This window comes from Zootermopsis nevadensis, unplaced genomic scaffold, assembly GCF_977971745.1.
Source record: "Zootermopsis nevadensis isolate Lab colony 2312 unplaced genomic scaffold, Znev_1.0 Znev_ptg000015l, whole genome shotgun sequence".
Lineage (NCBI taxonomy): Eukaryota > Metazoa > Arthropoda > Insecta > Blattodea > Termopsidae > Zootermopsis > Zootermopsis nevadensis.
The window spans coordinates 5132650-5152802 of NW_028259147.1; the positions used below are offsets into that span (position 1 = coordinate 5132650).

The 20153-nt window shown below is 35.6% G+C and overlaps 1 protein-coding gene and 1 long non-coding RNA gene across 12 annotated transcripts in view; one reads left to right on the top strand and one right to left on the bottom strand.

Moving 5' to 3' along the window:
• dati (zinc finger protein datilografo) overlaps positions 1–20153 on the top strand; it is a 592807-nt gene that overhangs the window by 394868 nt on the left and 177786 nt on the right. The window contains exon 1 of one of the 10 annotated variants that reach the window (XM_087349114.1): positions 11118–11212. The exons of 8 other annotated variants lie outside the window; for them this stretch is intronic. The gene's annotated coding sequence lies outside the window, so the exon portion shown is untranslated. Of the gene's footprint in view, positions 1–11117; positions 11213–11258; positions 11902–20153 lie in introns of those variants that run through there. One more of the 10 variants, XM_087349111.1, reaches the window with a different exon arrangement.
• LOC110839388 (uncharacterized) overlaps positions 1–20153 on the bottom strand; it is a 57775-nt gene that overhangs the window by 7735 nt on the left and 29887 nt on the right. For both annotated transcript variants that reach the window (XR_015535238.1, XR_015535237.1), the window contains exon 2: positions 125–219. This is a non-coding gene — a long non-coding RNA (uncharacterized LOC110839388). The remainder of the gene's footprint in view (positions 1–124; positions 220–20153) is intronic.

Consider the following 20153-nt stretch of genomic DNA (forward strand, 5'->3'; position numbering starts at 1 on the left):
CACATAATTTCCATTTCATAATTTTTACTGTGTTACATATGAAAGTTAAAAATCGGAATTCGACTTTAATTAACTCTCTGAAACCTAAGCTCGTCTAAATAATATACAAAAATCCAGTTCTTACCTCTAAGAAAATCCCACACTTTACCGAAACAAAGATCAGATGGTTGATGCTGTTTAAGGAAATGATCCTTATTGAAACTGAGAATCATACGAAATCTGTAAATACAAAATAAAACGTTATTAATTGTTAAAGAAGCTGGTTTATATGATTACCACTCGCCTTTAAAGTGTGCAGCGTTCAAGAACCTGCCTAACTGCGTATCTGATACATCGGCAGGACAAGTCCGCCAACGTCAGTGTCCCAGTTTCTGCACCAGTTCTGTTTAATCCGCCTTACCTAAACATAAACCTTATTTCTGGAAGACCAACGTTAACGTCAGTGGCCAAAAATACAGCGTTTTGTTGACAGCTCAGACATTAAGCAAACTTATGTCTTAACGTCGGAGTTTTCCGCCAGAGTCCTCGCAACCACAGAAATTGTCGCTGAATCGCACACCGAAGAATTTCCCCAAATGATATCTTGCATACGATGTGGTTTGTGTCCGATAAATGAATTGTGAGCAATATCCTAAAATATTTACCGTCGTTTCAAAGTTAAATTTTATTTCATCACCGTCTTGGTCTTTAAAGTGATAAGTTCCAAATATTTATCTACAAAAATTCTGTGCACATATTAATTTTTACCACAACTCTTGGAAACTTGAAACATATTTAAAAATTCAGTTCTTACCACAAAGAAAACACAATGCGTCTCCATTAAAAATACCAATTGATTAATCCTATTAGGAAAATACTGTTTATTCTGAAAATCATAAAAATTCCATAAATATCATCTGATTGCAAAATGTGGAGCTATTGAATTTTTAAGTAAGCGGTGCATATAGATAAGTTACGTTGTACCGAAAGAGGTAATGTCTGAATATGGCCATTCCATTGTAATATCTGAATTAACCTCACTACAGCCAAATCTTTGGCAGGTTTGTACATTTGTTTCAGTTAACTAACTGACTCGTCTTTGTTCCTTCGGACTTAAAAAAAAATATATTAATGTCTCAACAGTCATCCGAAGCAGTGGGTATAATTATATCTTATTGATAGTCCAGCCGGGCTTCAGTTGCCCGTTGGGGCAGGTTTGTTCATCTTCTTCATCACTAGAGGCCACCCAGCCTCCCATCCGGTATGTACCCGGGATTTTCTCTGTCGCTTAACTGACCGGTTTGTGAAGAATATGATTTTCAGGGTCAAAGACCTCGACATCTCAGTGACATTGTGCTAGTAGTAACTTTGTCTAATGTTTAATGACGTACATCCACTTCAGTCCTCTAAATTGAGTCATCGTCCTGTGTTTAGTAAAATGGCGGCTGGATGAGAAGTTTATAGGTCAGACTTTCTCCGTTGCGTTACGACATTATTACAACAGCGTCTTCAGGAAAGTGGGACGCAGCTGCGAAAGGAAACTGACTTAGCCTAAGACACATCATGAACAACCATAAGTAGCTCGACATTAATTTTCTCTTTCTTGTTTTCATAAAGATAATCTTTTTACTTATTTACGTTATTTCTCGCCGATTCTTAGGATATTTTAACGACGTTGGTAATTGGTATCCGTCCCACAATGTTGTTTTAGGTTATTTAACAACGTCTTATCAGATAAATAAGTTGAATTCGATCGAACGGGAGAATGATTATGAATAGTGAATTTAAAATAATGCGTGTAGAAACAATCGCGTCCTATGTTATACCCCATTTGCCTGAGTAGAAGAAAATCACGAAGCAGGAGAGAGGATAATCAGTGTTTTAATATTTGGAAGGCGGTATCGTGGCCTCTTTAAGGGCAGTATTCTGACCGCCGTGGCGAGAATAACAAAAATCCTGTCAGGTTATCCGTTCTCAGGGCTGTAATCTGAACTGGGTACTTCCTGGATACGTTATAAGGCGTTACTGTTGCGCCTACCTTCTTGGTCAATGGAACAGTCGACCGCTTTGATAACCAGTCGGGCAGTCAATTACTCATACAGTTGTTTAGTAAGTGAAGTCACTTTCTGAATCACTTATAACAGGGGTTCTCAACACCGGGACCTCCAATATGCTTTGTGTGGCCGCTTACATTTCCTGTAATGAGTCTCTCTGACGAAAAGTAGATGTGAGAAAATATATCTCAATATTATCTGTATTTGGCAATTACTATCGCAGTGAGCTTAATGAAGGACGTCAAATCAAGGCATAGAACACGTAAACACTGTCGCTGATAAACGCTGATAACTAGCACACGATAACTGAAGTTAATCCTGATATTGAACGACTGATCAAGGAAAAACAGTGTCAAACAGCTCATTATGACTGATTTTCTTAAAAGAAATTGTTAAGCAATGTGAACCTGTTAGTAAATTCCCGTGAATGTTTAATAACTTGTCCTTGTTACCCGCGAGTCGAAAAGCAATATTGAATTAAGCCGTAGACATGGAAAAGGTTGAAACCCCTGGATTATGACGTTGCCGCGAGTGATTACAGAAGCAGCTATGGGAACGGAAATTACCGAGACATTTGAAGCAACACGACCTTTATGTCGCTGTTGCCCTGATACCGGTAGTATGCTCGTATCTCTGCATATAACAAACAGTCGCAAGACAGAGTATATTGGGGTAGGACCAGAACACGTTGCTTGGCAGCTTGAGCGTGTGTGTGTGTGTGTGTGCCCCACTTCTACATATAGAAATCGTGCGTCATTTCAGCATCCGACAACCAGCCTCATCATGGTCCAGAGTTCATTACTCGTGTTTCATTCTTCGGGCTGATTTCTTTAATAGTTGGAGATTATGTGTTCGATTCTCTTCAGAATTGTCTAAGATGACATAAAATACTAATATTTCGGGACAAATTAACAAGATAAGAAATTAATTGATAACAGAACAGCGCTGTACCAAAAATCCACCATGGACCGAATCCTAAGACAGTTCCATCACCCAGTCACAACCTATTTCTATAGACGCATATTAATGTTATGTATTATTCTTCTTGGTCTCCAAATGACAATTTTCAAATGAGTTTCCTCACCAAAAATCTGTTTGGAATAGTTTCGTCCGATTTCCTAGTTCTGCTGACCGTCACATTCTGGATTTAGTAACCGCACAAAACTGTCTTATTTGCTTCCTAATCTAACCTTGTTAGCGTCACCATGTCTGTCAGTCTGCCCGCATCCATCAAACCGAGAACGTTTTAACTGGTTTTCATGGAAGTGAAATTTTGTGTAGTTTTAACTTCCTAATATTTATCGATTTTTTTCTCCAGTTTTGGATAAAATCGAACCACGATAACCGTCACATTTCATAACGACGTGCATGCGTTTCTGAGCTTGGATGTGACTGTTTGAGTCTTCCCACGTGGGGATTCACCACGTACACTGTCGCCTGCGAGACCACGTGGGGAATCCCCCAACTCTGATGTCACTGGCGTCATTTACAAGATGAAAAGCGCAATAAGAGTGAACGCGCCAGAATTGTTACGCTGTGCGTAAATTTTCCGTCTTCAGGCTGTTATATCAGTTTTCTTGTTACCTTTGGACGGTGTTTGAGTCAGACTTAGAGTGATTATATTCATTTGAGTGTTTGTCCTTGTACGTGTTTGTTAACGTCTTGATTATTTTGCATAAACTCGGCGTGAATGTTACCATCGAAAGAGTCACAGAGTTCTTTATCAGCTGGTGTACCCGATTTGCGACGTTTATGTTGTTCTATGGATCTACGTATTTACTGCTCATAATCTTCCAACATAACTGACATTATGGTCGATATGACTTGGCGTAGAGCTTTTCACAGCATTTAGAACTGTTGGTACTTAACAAATATTTGAATGCATCCAACATTTCTAGCTTTGTCATGGAAAAATAGATTTACCGTCAGTGGCTGGGAACAGGTTCACCATTTGTATTTCCCCTGCTTAAGCTACAAACATCAATATTAAAAAGACACCGGTTACACCAATTTTCGTGACATAACTCTCAATCTTGGCATTTTTTATTGCCTGTCATAAATAATACCAACATGGCGACCGCACAAACTATTAAGTAATCTCCCCCCAAGCTCGTACATGGCGTGTATCGTGACATCTTAGCCGTTTACATTACTGTTATGTTCGTTTGTTTTCCTTCAACTCGGAAGCTAGTGACGCACGGTAAACTCACAGTTTTAGTGCCGTGGAGATTAAAAAACCTCAGCACTTGATAAAAGTTCGTCGTCTTTTATATATATAACAGTCTGGGGGCCCGTCTCAGACTTTTGTCGCTTTGAGAAGATTAATACCTCCGTTTGAGTCCATGAAATGGTGCTTGGACACAGGTATGCGAGACTAAAGGACGCATAAAATATATGGCAAAGAATTAAGTCAGACGTGATTCATCTGTTTTGTTACGTGTAACTGATTATTCAAAAGGTAGTTGTGGCTTTTAAAACATTTAAAAATGTTCTTAGTGGTATAAGGCTAAATGAGTGTGCACAATGCCCTCTTACGACACAACACCAAAGAATTACAGCTGAAGCTTCAGTACTTTGAGTGGAACTAAATATTAATAACATGTCTCCATTGCCTGTGAATGAACTCACCTGTTCTTATGAATTCAATGCACCGTAGTGTTTAGCCCATTAGGAAGCACAAAGCATTCATCTTTTATTTCTACGTCGTTAAGAACCGGCATTAGCTATTTCAAAGAGCTGGAATGATATCGATATTATATCGAAATTTTACCGTTGATGTATATATTATACCGTATTATGTAAGCCCGGTTCAAAACTGATTATGAAGGCCAGATATCCATATGAACATATTTTGTTATTACTCTCTCTACAGGGAGGTCCGTACGTAGTGGCTAAAATATGCCACGATTATTTACACATGTATTCAGATTTGTCGTTCATAGTTATCTTACCATTTGACACAAACGTTACAAAGATTTATAATTACTGTGTCCCAATCCAAACTCAGGTAAGAATAATATAGATCCCATTACATGTATCCGCTGTTGAACTCATCTGTAGACTGTCAGATTTTATAGAAGCTCGAAGCGTACATAATTTTAGTGGGAAGTTTGGAAACCTAATTATTGATGGGATATATTATATTAAAAGCGGTTCTTAGATAAAAATGATGCGAGAATATATATTAGATTTGTCTAGCTGGATATAGGATCGTAATAATCATTCGATTTCAGTAAAATCCTGGAATTTCCTGATCAATATCAACTTTCTAGAAAGACTCTGCTCTACAAGTCGGTTATTAAATATTATAGAAACTATACACTGGTATCTCGTAAATATAACTACATTTTTCCTTCAATTACTTTTAATAGTTTAGTAGATGGTTCCAGAAAAGTTTGTTGTTTAATATGTATTTTGCTCACGCCCAGTTCTGTTAACTCCTAATAAAACGTGTTAAAAAGTGTTTAAACTTGAATCGATGTCTTAGTTTGTATAGGATCTGTTGAATAAATTATGTACTGTTACTCTGTAAACAAGTGTGTCTTCATAAATCAGGCGGCATTATATTCGGAGTCACAAAAAGTCTGGGATGTTGTGATAAATGTTCACAGATGTATGTGTCAGAATGTCAGTTCCCTTATAGTTGTTTTTCTATTCTGTAATTCTGTACTTTTATACGGATAAGTCTGTGGGATATATTACCAGCTCTTCTCACGTATTACCCGGCATACGTTGTAATTTCGATTATACGTATCCTAATAGTTTGAAATATAATTTTTTTATCTGGTTTTCATCTGTCTGTCCGAAGTGTAATCGTTTGTGATAGTTTCAGCTGCGTAAAAACTAAAAGTGAAAGAACTCATATAAATATTTAACGTCATAGCACAAAATATTCATTATATAATTAATAGTGACACAGCTGATCAATAAATTCCCTGCTGTTGTGCATCTCAAAATTTAATATTTATAATAATTACTTTCTGGTTTTGGTTAGTCTAATTCACAAATTTATTACGTATCTAAGATACATTTTAATATTATAATCTCATATAGACCTACTCTTAGGTCACATAAATTACCGTTTTCTTAGAGATTTATACGAAAAATGTTGTTTTTTGTTTTCACTGTGCGTGCTACATATCCATTCGTACTCAATTCATTTTCTAATAGTTTTAGGTGAATAATACGGATTTTGAACCTTTCGTCTGTCCCAGGAATAAAATTTTCTTTTTGAAATAACCTCAGTTATGTAGCAGTGAGTACGCGTGTTTGTACCCGTAAGAAATTTTGTAATTGAAACGTCAGACAAAGTTTTACTTTCATTATGTGTACAGACGTGTACGTTTTCTCGGGGCTGCGCTGCTTACAAAACTTTCTGTAGAAGCATTCAGACATTGGTTTCAAATTTCAAGTCTAACTTCAAATCTTACTTACATAAATAAGAAAAGAATTTATACGAAGTGATCAATAATGGGATTGTTTTCTTCAATGCTTCGTATATCTTATCTCTGTTACTGTTCAAATAACTTCAAATCCTTGTCTCCCATTCGTTAAAAAGACGCATTCTAATAAAAAAAACACAAAAACGACCTACATTTGTGAGGTTTTTATTGGCTTACGTGGTCTTATCCCATGCATAGGTGGGAGAAAGTGTCACTTTCTGATAAACACTGAAATTTTATTGGACGTTCTCAACTGGTTTACTGTGTCACATTGTAAGAGTATCAAAGACTGGTCTAGCATTTGTCATGGGAACAGATTTCTGAATGTACAGAATGATTAGATAAGTATTCGTACCTAAAAAAATATACATTGAAGAGTCTTTGTTTTGTTTTCTTAGCTCTGTTAATAATGTACACTCATAAACAAAAGGGAAAACCTATAATTAATCATATAACCAGGTTCAGTGTCTGAGCAGACGAGGCGTTCAAGTCGTAGGCTGAGCGAAGGCTGGTACTTTGCATATGGATTCTGCCCACAGTATGGATTATAAAAAAAATTATGTAGGACATGTCTCTTGTCTGATGTATATTTGATATACACAACGTTTTGAAAATCAACTCAATTATTTTTTCGGGTAATTTATTGTAATTACTTACATACATGTTATTGTTCAGTGTATCCACGAAGTCACAACCAATCACGTGACAACGAGAGTGGGACCAACTCCCGCAACGTCGTGTAGGCAATTATTATATTGGTATCTCGGATATGGAGCTATGTATAAGAGGACGTAACTTCATAAACGTTATTCTTGAACAAATTCGACAATTGTCGCAAACCTTCAGAAAGTTGTTTTTGGAAGTGTTGTGGGTTTGGCATTGGCTTTAGTAATCATTCTAGTAATCAGGTCTTTAAGATGTGATTGTGCAACAACGGTCTAGAGCCACGTAAATAGTTAATACTTTTAAATCCTGTCTGTCTGTCTGTCTGTCTGTGTGTTTTCCTTACTCGTCTTATACACGGACCCAGGCGGAAGAATCAAACGCTACAACCATCTGGCCGGCTTGTAACGCGTAGGTAAAACTGCAGAATTAATAGCGGTTCTTTCTTTTAAAAATGTATTATTTTGTCGCTATTAATATTTAAAGAAAATCGAAGGCTCGGTTTCCACCGACTCGTTTGTGAGAGCGGCATGCACAACATGGTGGGGGTGGCTTAAAGTAGAAGGCTCAAACCTTGGACTGGAACGGGAAAAGAAGCTAATTTCTTGTTCAAGTAGTCCCAGATTCCATCGAATGTCATTCATCGCCCTGATGACGGAGGCAGTATAACCTCCGAAACGTTGGTAAACATCTACCAGACTACACAGCGCAACAACCCAGAAGACAGTAATCTTAAGACTCACCGCCCTGATGACGGAGGCAGTACGACCTCTGAAACGTTGGTAAACATCGACCAGACTACACAGCGCAACAACCCAGAAGACATAAATCTTCATACTCATCGCCCTGATGATGGAGGCAGTATGACCTCCGAAACGTTGGTAAACATCCACCAGACTACACGGCGCAACAACCCAGAAGACAGGAATCTTAATACTAAGAATCGCCCTGATGACGGAGGCAGTATGACCTCCGAAACGTTGGTTAACATCGACCAGACTGCACAGCGCAACAACCCAGAAGACAGTAATCTTAAGACTCACCGCCCTGATGACGGAGGCAGTACGACCTCTGAAACGTTGGTAAACATCGACCAGACTACACAGCGCAACAACCCAGAAGACAGAAATCTTCATACTCTGATGATGGAGGCAGTATGACCTCTGAAACGTTGGTTAACATCGACCAGTCTACAAAGCGCAACAACCCAGAAGACAGAAATCTTCATACTCTGATGACGGAGGCAGTATGACCTCTGAAACGTTGGTTAACATCGACCAGACTACAAAGCGCAACAACCCAGAAGACAGAAATCTTCATACTCTGATGACGGAGGCAGTACGACCTCTGAAACGTTGGTAAACATCGACCAGACTACAAAGCGCAACAACCCAGAAGACATAAATCTTCATACTCATCGCCCTGATGATGGAGGCAGTAAGACCTCCGAAACGTTGGTAAACATCCACCAGACTACACGGCGCAACAACCCAGAAGACAGGAATCTTAATACTAAGAATCGCCCTGATGACGGAGGCAGTATGACCTCCGAAACGTTGGTTAACATCGACCAGACTGCACAGCGCAACAACCCAGAAGACAGAAATCTTCAGTGATTATTTTCTTTAACAGTAAAAACTAAATGATCTTTGTAACAGATAAGCTTTGTTTTCTCATAGAGAAGGGAAATTAAATTTTAAATATAATCTAGATGATCATCATACTTCAGAGGGTAATGTTTATTAAATTGTTATTCTGTCATCGTTCATACATTCTGCTCGACAATAGTTTTGACTTGTCACAAATTTCTGCATTACTTAACTTGTTTAATTTGTTAGTGCTGTTATATCGGATACTTTGTTATTCGTCTGGTCGGATTGAAGATGGTATATGACTTCTCTGGTATCCATTGTCGTTGTTAACTACGTCGTTTGTCCATAACCTAGTTTTTATTAAAGACGCCAATATCACAATGCCAAGTCGTTACCCGTATTGAGGGAAATTAATATGTTCACTTACTGGCCTCATGAAGTTGATGTCAAATCATATTGATTCGCATTATACCGCACGCAATGATTACTCCGTGACATGCCTTAATCCTCCTACCAGAGACCAAAGTATGCACCCGCGCATGAATAAGGACCCTTTGCGACAATCATGCTTTTTTTTTTTCATTGTGTAATATTTTTCCCGTTACAAATAATCTCCTCTCACTTTCTAGCATTAAAAGTTGATAAGTAGCTACGAAAATGTTCACATGGTTTTACTTCAACCCAGCATGTATTAATTTATTTGTTTAAGATTTTAGTGAAAGAAAGGGAAATAAAGTGATGATTTGTGGTGAATAAAACTAACAAAGAAACCGCAAAATTATAATGAGGTTTCTTTAAAATTGTAGGTTTTGAAAGGAGATTTTTTTGAATCCGGTTTTGAAGCTTTTCTTGTCGTGGGAAATTCCTCATTAATAGTGCAGCATTTATATCCGATTTCTAAGGAATAAAAAGGTGAATAAACAAGAAATACAGCATAAAGAAATACATATAATATACGTGTGACTAGTGTTTCTTTGGTGTACGGACCAAAGTTTTAGATATTATTTAGGTGAGTTCTGACTTCTAATAGTTAATGTCAGCTAAACGATGATGGTTTCTGGTTCATATTCTTTGAGATTTTGCTTAGATACCTACTTAATTCGCCTAAATATGAATTTATGATGTGCGAAAATTGCAGATATGTTAAAGGAATTGAAGTCATTTGTGTTCATTTCATTAAATACCTCATCGAATTTTTTTTTTTAAAAAATTAAAGTTTAGCAGCTTAATTAATCATTTGAGATAGTTCATAATCTATTATGATTTCTACAAAATAGGGATTATATTGGATGAATAAACTGAATATCTAGGTTACCTGGATTGAATTTCGTGCGAACTAGAACATTGTAGGAGAAAATAGTGAAATTGTGTTGTTCAGATTTGACAAAATTAATGGAACAATATAGTTTCAGATCTGAGCTTACGTTTTTTCTATCCATTAAATCACAGTGGTAATTATATGTACCACATGCCTTAAAATTTAGTAATTGTGTTCTGTCAGCTGAGTATATTTGTGTGTTTCGAATGATTCAAAGAGTAAACATAGATTGTTTCGTTAAACAGAATTAAGTAACCTGACTTTAGTGTTTTCCATGAGATAAAAACCAAAATTTTTAAACGTTGCTTACACGAACTTCGTCTCCCACAAATTTCTCTTTGCTTCTAATTCTTTGTTACCCTTTCTCAAACTCTGGCTTCAAATTGTTATTACAGGTTGACATATGGAGTTTCATCATAATGGAATAAATAATTTGGAAGCTGATACATCTAGGAATAAAATTTTCGTTTTCGTCTATTGACAACACTGTTGAACTGATGTTTTCCTCGAGGACATTACTCGAATTAACTAGGAAGTAGGAGTACTTTCACAGTCAAAGTGGCGCATGAATTAAAAGACGAGACAGAGAAATGTGTCTCTTCATCTGGCTGACGAGCACTTAAAAATTTACTCAGGTTGTAGTGTAGGCGTGTGTCTGTTGTGTGTTAATTAAAGTTATTTCGTACAGGGCACCTGCTGAAGACAAGGGTGGGAAGGCTTTTGTAAACGCTGCTAAAAGTTGTACATCCCTGTTGTTATTGAACTCTTAGTTATGTGTTACATATTCCACTTATCGTGTGAATGGTTTCATCATACGTGGAGACTGAAACAGGATGAAGAGAGCAGAGTTGTAAAGAAGAGAGACGGGAAGAAAGAGAGAGAGAGAAGGAGACAATTGAGAGTTGGTAAAGCGCCAGAGTACACTTGCTGTTCGAAAGAGACTGACTATTTTGTTCTTCGTGGGCCTTGCCTCGTATGCAGTGGCTTGCTTGTGTTGTTGACATTGCCTTCGTCGGCCATCTTGTATCGTAGAGAAGAAAGAGAGAGAGAGAGAGATAAAAATGTGAGATGCAATTTTTCTTACTGCACTAGCATTCAAACTGCTTCTGCATGTTGGGCGAGCAGTTGCTTGCCTGCATATTGCAACCAAGCCACACAGTTCTGGTAGGTAGTACAATGTTTCTCTAGCCTTGGGTTTCAATTTTTTTTTGTTCTACTCGCTGCGGTCAACTAGCGCCAACTATCTAGCACTAGCACAGTAGTTGCTGGTGCACTTATGCATTTCTTTGCAAGTAGTCAGTCCCAGTTATCTCATTCATCGGAAGAAAGTATTAAGCTGACCTGAAAATTTTAACATCGTTACTGTCGACACAGTTGTGAACTTTGGGGGACGTGTATTATCACAGTATATGCATTTTACAACAAGAACTAGTTTTTCTTGCAGGTATTTATTTAATGTATTTTGCGACGGGAAATTAATCCATGAAAATATTCAAGATTTCGGTTCTTTTGAACGAATTTTGTTATCGTTATGTTGGTAAAATTGTGCGTATGTATTTTTTTTTATAAATAGTTGCAACTGAGCGATTCCAGTGTGACCAAAAAGACGTGATAGGAAAGGAGTTTATATAAACGTTTGTAGTGGTGAAATTTCTTATTTGTATCGATTATCATTTAATTAGTTTCTCTTTGCAAATTCGTGTTTGTTTGGGGTGAATATTTCTGTCTATTTCTGATACAGCGTGTGAACTGAATTGCAAAGTGTCTTTTGTCTGCTGTAAGTGACGCTACAGTTATTTTTGTGTTTCTCCGTCCTGTGATTCTAAGATGGACATGATACCACAGGAAATTACGTAAGTTGATACCATTTTCAGCCAAAATTTATACGATGTGCATCCATTATATATACAAATTGAACGTTAAATTATTTCCCACTTTAATTTTGTATAAGATTTAAGATTTTATTGACATTTTTACTAACATCACAAGTTTGTTTACCTTCAAACATCGCCAGGAAACTCAGTAAGATTTAAATTATGTGTTTACATTAAAATAGAATTTGATACTTTATTACTGTACTTACGCCTTAGAAATATATTTCATATCGTTATATCAATTTTAGTTTGCTGAAAACAGAGGACGTAACAGTATCAATTAAACCTCTCACTGCTAGTTGTAACGTTAAATCATTTGATGTTTTCCTAACACAAATATAACTGTTTCCTGTAATCTGTTAATAAACAACAATAATTTACGTGATAAAATAACATTGAATCATTTTTCACATAATTAAGTGATACTGATAATTTTATTAATATCAAGAATGCGTTTGAAACGTTATTAAATCTTGGGTGCTTAATTAAATTTAGTGTTTCTGTTAGGCCTAAAATTGTTTACATTAATTTAGGAAGTAATCATAACTGTTACAGGTTCTACGTGTATCAGAAATATATTGATAGGCTATGAAGCCAAGTAACACGTCTGCTGGAAATTTAGAATATATAATTTGTAGGCAAATTTGATGGTAAACCAAAATAGGTTCCCAGATGCAATAAATGAACCAATTTAAGATCTTCCGGTAACTATTAAAAGTGAAATTCGTGGGTATTGTTTTATGTTCCATATTCATTTGTAACAGTGATTCTTATGCTGGAGAAGTAACACAAACTTTATATTTTTTCTAGAAATTATTGCTTGTAGTATCAGTAACTAGACAAAAATTAAAAACAATTTTGTTGCAAGTTCTGTTAATAAAAAATTATTAGTGCTTCAAAATATAAGCTTAGAATATATTTTAATACGTTTCTATTTATGTACTTTTGTATTAATAATAGTTGTTTTTCTGTAGAGGCGTTATTAATGTATGTGGGGAAATGTGTTGTAACAGCTGTTTGTTTTGAAGGTTCCATTATAGTCTGATGAATGCCTTGTAATATACTACTGTTAAATCATATACTTATGTAATTTTAGTAATTGTAAAATTGTTATTCTGCAGAATTTTTTTTAGCAAAATGTACATCTACTCCTTATATAGTAACTTATTATTTATATTGCTTTACTTGTTCATTTGTTTATTTGTCAGATGTTTATTGGATATTTATATCACGACAGTTAAGTTAATTAACAATCACTGTTACTTAAAAATGTGTAATAGCCTTGTTTTCGTCATCTGTTGTCGATATTAAATAATATCAAAAGCATACACCACAATTCATTAATAAAAATAATAAACATAAAAAGTGTTGGTAAATTATAAATTATTTTTCTCAATAAACTAGAACTACAAAAAGATAAGAATTGTCCTATTTGATAGAAACTTATTTTTCTTCTAACTTTCTTCAAATGTATGTAGACCTACGGCATTTCAGAACCATTGGTTTCAAATCCTGCCTGGTACGAGGTATAAGTAGGCATTTTTTATTTAAAAGCTTTCTAAATTCACTTTGTAGCCTTGTGGTGTAAAGTTACTAAGTAGGCCATATTTTATTATGCATATATATTTTTATTTATAAATAAATTCAGTTGATTGGGATGTACCTATTTTTATCTCCAATCTGCAGCCCGGCCAAGTAATGCCATTAAGAGTAGGCAGTTAATAGTTTTAACAGTAAGTTAAATAATGCAGGATTTTACAGATACCAAAGCAGTATTGTGTCATGGTAACGAATTCTGAATTAAAGTCAGTAATTTTGGGTTTACAGACTCTTCATGTGTCTTAGTCATGTAAACCAATCTTAAGTAGTCCACTGTTAGTTATGAATTACAACCTGTAATGTAGGTCTGGAGATTTCGTAACAAATTGTGTCAAGGTTATGTAAACCAATCTTAAGTAGGCCATAGTTGGTTATGAATTAGAATCAGTATTGTAGGTCTGGAGATTTCTCAACGAATTATGTCATGGTTATGTAAACCAATCTTAAGTAGGTCGTAATTAGTTATGAATTACCAGTAATGTAGATCTAGAGATTTCTTAATAGTCGGTGTCATGGTAAAGTACACAGATTTTAAGTAAGTCGTAATTAGTCAAACAAAGGGATCACTAATGTAAATCTTACCTGTTTTTATTAATAATTCTTGTCATAGTCAAGTGAAGGAAGTTTAAATAGATCATAAGCAGTTATAAAAATGGATTTACAGATTATTTAGTAAATATATTTGATGATCGTAAACCGATTGTTAGTGGGTCATAATTCTGAAAACAGATTCAGTGGTGTATTATTTACTGATTTTTTTCGCGATATTGTATGTCATCGTCGTGGAAACGTATTTTAATTCGTCTTTAATTCGTTAATAAAATATTTGATAATATAGTAATCACAGGTTTTGTAGCAAATTTGTCTTAGTTGTGCAAACATAATATAAATACGCCATAACTACTTCTGAAAATACGACTGTTATGTAGATTTTACAGATATTTTTTAACAAGAATGTGTCAAGGTCATCGACATCATTTATAATTTGGCTAGAATTAGTTCTGAAGATGAACTCAGTATTGTGAAATTTACAGACTTATTAATAATAATTTGTGTCATTTTCAAGTAAACCGACTTTAAGTAGTCTATAATTAGTTATGGAACATAGAATCAATAATATAGGATTTACAGGCTTTTAAAAATTTCCTGTCAAAGTAATTTCATTAGAGTCAACTAGTAACTAGTTCTCAAATAGTACAGTGCTGTAGGTTTAACGTATTATTTTTAATAATAACCTTGTTACTGTTATCTAAAACAATTTTAAGGACACCATAATTACTTTTGAATGTGAACAGTAATATGGGATTCACAGTGATGTGTTATGGTAACTTAAGCAGATTTTAAGCAGGGCTTAAACAGTTCTAAAAATAGACACAGTAATGCAGAATTTACATAGTAATAGTGATCTGTGTGGTCGTCACAAAAGCTGATTTGAAATGGGTCAGAACGAGTTCTGGAAACTTCAGTGCTTTAGAAATTAAGGTACTGATTTTTAGGCAATAACCTTGTGTCCTGATAATGAAACCTGTTGGAGGTCACAATTGGTTATGGTAATAGAATCAGAATTATTCATGTAGGATTCAGGTCTTAACGTAACAATATCTTTTTTTTTATACAAACCAATTTTAAGTATCCATATTTTGTTCCTGAAATTGGTCATTAATTCAGTCGAAACGTGAAGCTCTTCGTAAAATCCATTTGTTTTTCGAAGCTACTTTATCCCCATTTTTCATATTCTTAAAAAAGTGTATTCATTTATTGATCATGAAAATGTATTTAATTATGCCTTAGTTGGTTCGTAGAATTGGCGTAGTTATTTTAAGATTCTGTTCGAAATATTTTTTTATTTTATTTTTGTATATGTGCAATTTTTGTGTAACATTTTTTGAAAGCGCCGCTTTGAGAAGATACCTGCGTAATCAGAAGGAAAATAATGGATTAGACTCTGTGATGAGCTTTATGGTGTAGGTTATTCCTTGAAAAACCTACAAGTCTAATGCACAACTAAAGACGCTGTAGCCTGTAGGCTTTCGGGCATATTAAGAACCTTCTGCACATTACGTTTCATCTGGAATTGAACATGATCTGAGAGTAAGGCGTATATTATGTCTCTGAACCGAAAAATTAGTCTAAGTTGATAGGTCAGTGTCTTCAGGTGCGACAGGCTGTTACAGAATAATCCCGCCTGAGGCCTTGAGACAACTTTTTTGTTAGAAATCGCAGATTCTCTTCTCTATGTCACATTGTCCTTTTCGAGACCTTTGTAATTTGTCTCCATATACATACGTTTACGTTCTTAGCCTGCGGCTCCTCGTGGAGCCAACGTCTCCTCCACTACTTCTTTCTAGTAATTATTTAATCGAGCCCTGATGTGAGACCTTCGACGGATATGGGACGTCTAGTTTTCTCGTTCGGACACTATCAAGAAAAAATAAATTCTTTTGATTAATTTTAGTTTAGTGATCTGCCAAGGGAAATACCATATAGTAATTTACACCAGAATTTCTAAGGTTTCGTGTGTTCTGCGTTAATTATTATTATTTTATGTACTACATTAACATTGCAAATTTATAATACTGAAACCAAACATCAGATGCGGTCGCTTGGAGCTTTCAGCATCGAAATAGCATTTTGGCCATGAGTCGCGTATTTGCCAGGCGCGTTACGAGTTGTTCCGTTTGAAAGTGAATCCCTCGCCACAAAACATTCTGGTATGTACTTTGGCCACTGGAACTTACGACTGCACACTTCGATGTTTGAGGTTCAAACGAGAGATTTACAACAGCGCTTCATTCTTACGCTGAAGGTGGAGTATCCTACGTTATATGCAGTGTCTCAAAGGGCCTTACTTTTAACTTCATCATACATAATCATCTGATTCAATGTAAAGCTTCTGATTTTGATGTAGCGTCGTTGAGATTTCTCTGGAAACCGACGCTGACTTAAATGAGAAGATATTTCTTAGATTTGCATCATGGCATGTTGATGTATTGTGGAGTGAAGATAAAGTTCCATGTATTCATAACATCTGCGCTAGGTAGAAGTTAGTAATTAAAATTCTGCACTTGACTGTGTCTCTAGACAAAACAACTCCCGGCAGCCGGTGGGCACTAGCTGTGATTAGAAAAAGAAGAAAAAATCCAAAAATTCCATAGACGGAATCGGATTACGGTCACTCAACAAAAAGACCTCACATTATCTACGTATTTACCCCCCCCCCCACGTGTTATTGTTTTTTTACTGAGCTCGTAGAAGGCCATTTTACCCAAACGACAATGGAAATGTTGGAATATGCCATAGTTGAAAATGTTTTAGTAGAAAATAAAAATCAGGCGGACAAGATAAACTTAATAGAGGAAATGAACCACGAAAAATAGGATTAGTTTTTGACATAGCCGATAGATTAATCCATTGCATACACACATTGGACACGCAAAACTTTCTAATTGGATTTAGAAACACCCTGTTCGGCTAGTCTGATGTGACAACTGAATCCAAAACATGGCGTTAGCTCGCACAGTCTAGAAAACTCTTGTGGAAAATGAAATTAAATTCGCAAGGAATAACCTGTGATCAGTGGTAGATGGTTACGAGATTGGGTCATACAGCTAGTCCCTTAGCTATAATTTAATCGAGGGTGTAACTTCTTGAAAAGTCGGTTAACAGAAGAGCATCTTATTTTCAGCATTCATTATTCTGATTTATATTATTTGGGTAGCAAAATTCAGGTGTTTATAATACTTATGATGAAGACATAAAATAATTTGGATTTGCAAATACAATGTTGCAATAAATTGTGTTACTGGTTAACACAGAAATTTTAATTGCCGTCAATTTTGACGGGTCATACGCTGAGCTAGTAAGCAAAGAAAGGTGATGTGGAATACTCTTGGAATACGAAGAAAATTGACCCTGTCTAAATAGGATGTGATGATATGAACTGCATTGAACTATATTAGGATTGTATTAAATCTTGTCCGTCTAATCACAATAATTCTTATTAAATATTAAAATATTATAATAATTAACATTTTAAAATATTTAAAATATTAAATGATGTTCTTTATCGAAATATTCGATTTACATTAGACCATCAATTTTCATGAAAAATGATGGTCTATATTTTAAATATTTTAAAATGTTAATTATTATAATATTTTAATATTTAATAAGAATTATTGAGATTAGACGGACAAGATTTAATATATACTTATTATATCACAATATGACGCAACTTTATCATCTTATATTAGGATTGTTTACAATATCAGGCTTTGCTGTCGGTGACAGTGAACCGTCCTGGGGTGTTTGTATTACCAGGAAGTTGGGTTTCCTTCCTTCAAGTGCCAGTAATCGTCCTTTCCCCGTATGAGGTTACTTGCTATGGCTACTGGTACTGCCTTTAACTTCTGGATTCTTAAGTTATCTGACGTCATTGTTTCAACCGGAGAGGTTAAATTATGTCACGCAATTTGGCAATATGTTCATAAATGTTGGATGCATAATCATATCTGAAAGGAGATGGTCCTGGTTTTCTGTCGCATGTCTCCCGCTGCCTTTACCCCAGCTAGTTTGTTACCCTCAGTACATTGATGTAGGTCGGGCGTGTCAGACTTCTGTGGGTCGCTGAAAAAGAGATGATTATTCCAGGGTCGATTACACGGGTGGGATTTTTTTTTCTAAATTACCGCTTAAATAAGTGAATAACTGCATGGAACAGTCCTCGAGAAACTAATAGGACACACGTAACTGCCTGGTTTTATTATTACCAAACTTAAGCTTATGTAAATCTTTTATGAAGATTTCTGTCTTCTGGGTTATTGCGCTGTGTAGTCTGGTCGATGTTAACCAACGTTTCAGAGGTCATACTGCCTCCGTCATCAGGGCGATGAATATATATATATATATTCATCGCCCTGATGACGGAGGCAGTATGACCTCTGAAACGTTGGTTAACATCGACCAGACTACACAGCGCAATAACCCAGAAGACAGAAATCTTCATACTCACCGCTGTGAGAACCTCAAGTCTTACATAAATCTTTTATTTTTCTGTTTCCCGACAAGCAAACACAAACGTAAATTTTATGTGAACTCATTTTTGCTTCATTCAGTAGAAATATAGAGTAGCAGTACACCAGCACTGTTTGGCATTAGTTTTGAACTTCGTATTTATTAAAACTGGGGCATTTAAGGCTATGTATCTTGCATATTTCGAGAAGTGAGTCAGGCTATTTAATAGGTCAGATTTTTTCCAATATTTTAACACACTGATACGTTATCACATTGCATTAAGTATTAATCCTGACTTAAATGTTATGAAACGTGCCTTGTAGAAGATGAACACAGTTTAACATTTTTTTTATATTAACACATTTAATTGAACGGGATTCTGAGAAGAATCTTTAGACCACGTTACACAAGACTGGGGTAATTTGGAACTCCATAAATTGTACTCTATACCAAATATTTTTCAGATTCTAAAATCAAAAGAGCATGGGCTTGCGTGATGAGATTATATGTGAAAAATTTTGGTTTCAGAGCCATAAAGAAAGAGATCACTGAAAAGACCTAAGCCTAGGTGGAAGAATAAAAATATACCATATAAAATTTGTTGATATACGCGTGCTGTCTGTCGTCCGTTTCTGATACCTAGCAGATTTTGAATAAGAATAAATGTCCCATATTTTATATACGCGAATATTATAGTTTTAATAAAAAAAAACAGCTGAAGCTACGAAGACGCTAATCGTGACATAGAACACAGATCTGATTAATGTCTACAATTTCTAACTTAAACAATCGTTATATATTGCGTGTATTTAACGAAATATAAATAAGTAGAATTTGAGGTATCTAAAATAAAGGATCGTTGATGGCCTGTAAGGTATGCAAAACCACAAAGAAAATATCTGTAAAATAATTGTACACCAAACGGAACTACTATGCTCTTACACTTTTGTTTGTGCAAGAGGCATGATAGCCAAGCGAAAGGGCCGACGCCTATCGGAATTTGGTAACTCATCTATATTTCCAACGACTTGGTTTTATATTCTCTTATGTATCTCTGTTTACATGTGTATAAAAACATTTTTATTAACTCTATTCCGCTTAACATGAAAGTGAACGTTTCCTTCTTGTTTTTAATGGCAGTAATTTATCACTTTGTAAAATGGGATTAAACATACTCAAAACGAAACTTTCATATGGACGGCAAAGGTAAAGTTATCCTTTTGCTTATAAACCTTCAATGATGCAACGTAGGGAGACTGAATTTTCATTAGACGAGGCCGAGTGTGTTAAGCTTCTATTTCCAGTTGGTTGCTTTACCGCTGAGAAGATGTTCCTCCGTACCTTACGGATAGGTGGCCGAGTGGGCTTCAGGGCCGGACTGGGTGGTACGGCGAAGAAGTGGACCTTGTCCCTCCTGGGATTCGAATCCTGCTTGTCTAGACCATGGCGAGTCACTTTACTAACCGAGGCATCCAGGGCTTATATAATAATATCAACACAACAACAACTAAAATGCCACGTCTGTGCAATCTTACTTGTTATGTATAAGTACTCAAAATAGTATTAAAATATATTAAAATTGTCCGTCACTCACAATAAAGTAATATAAGATAATTAAA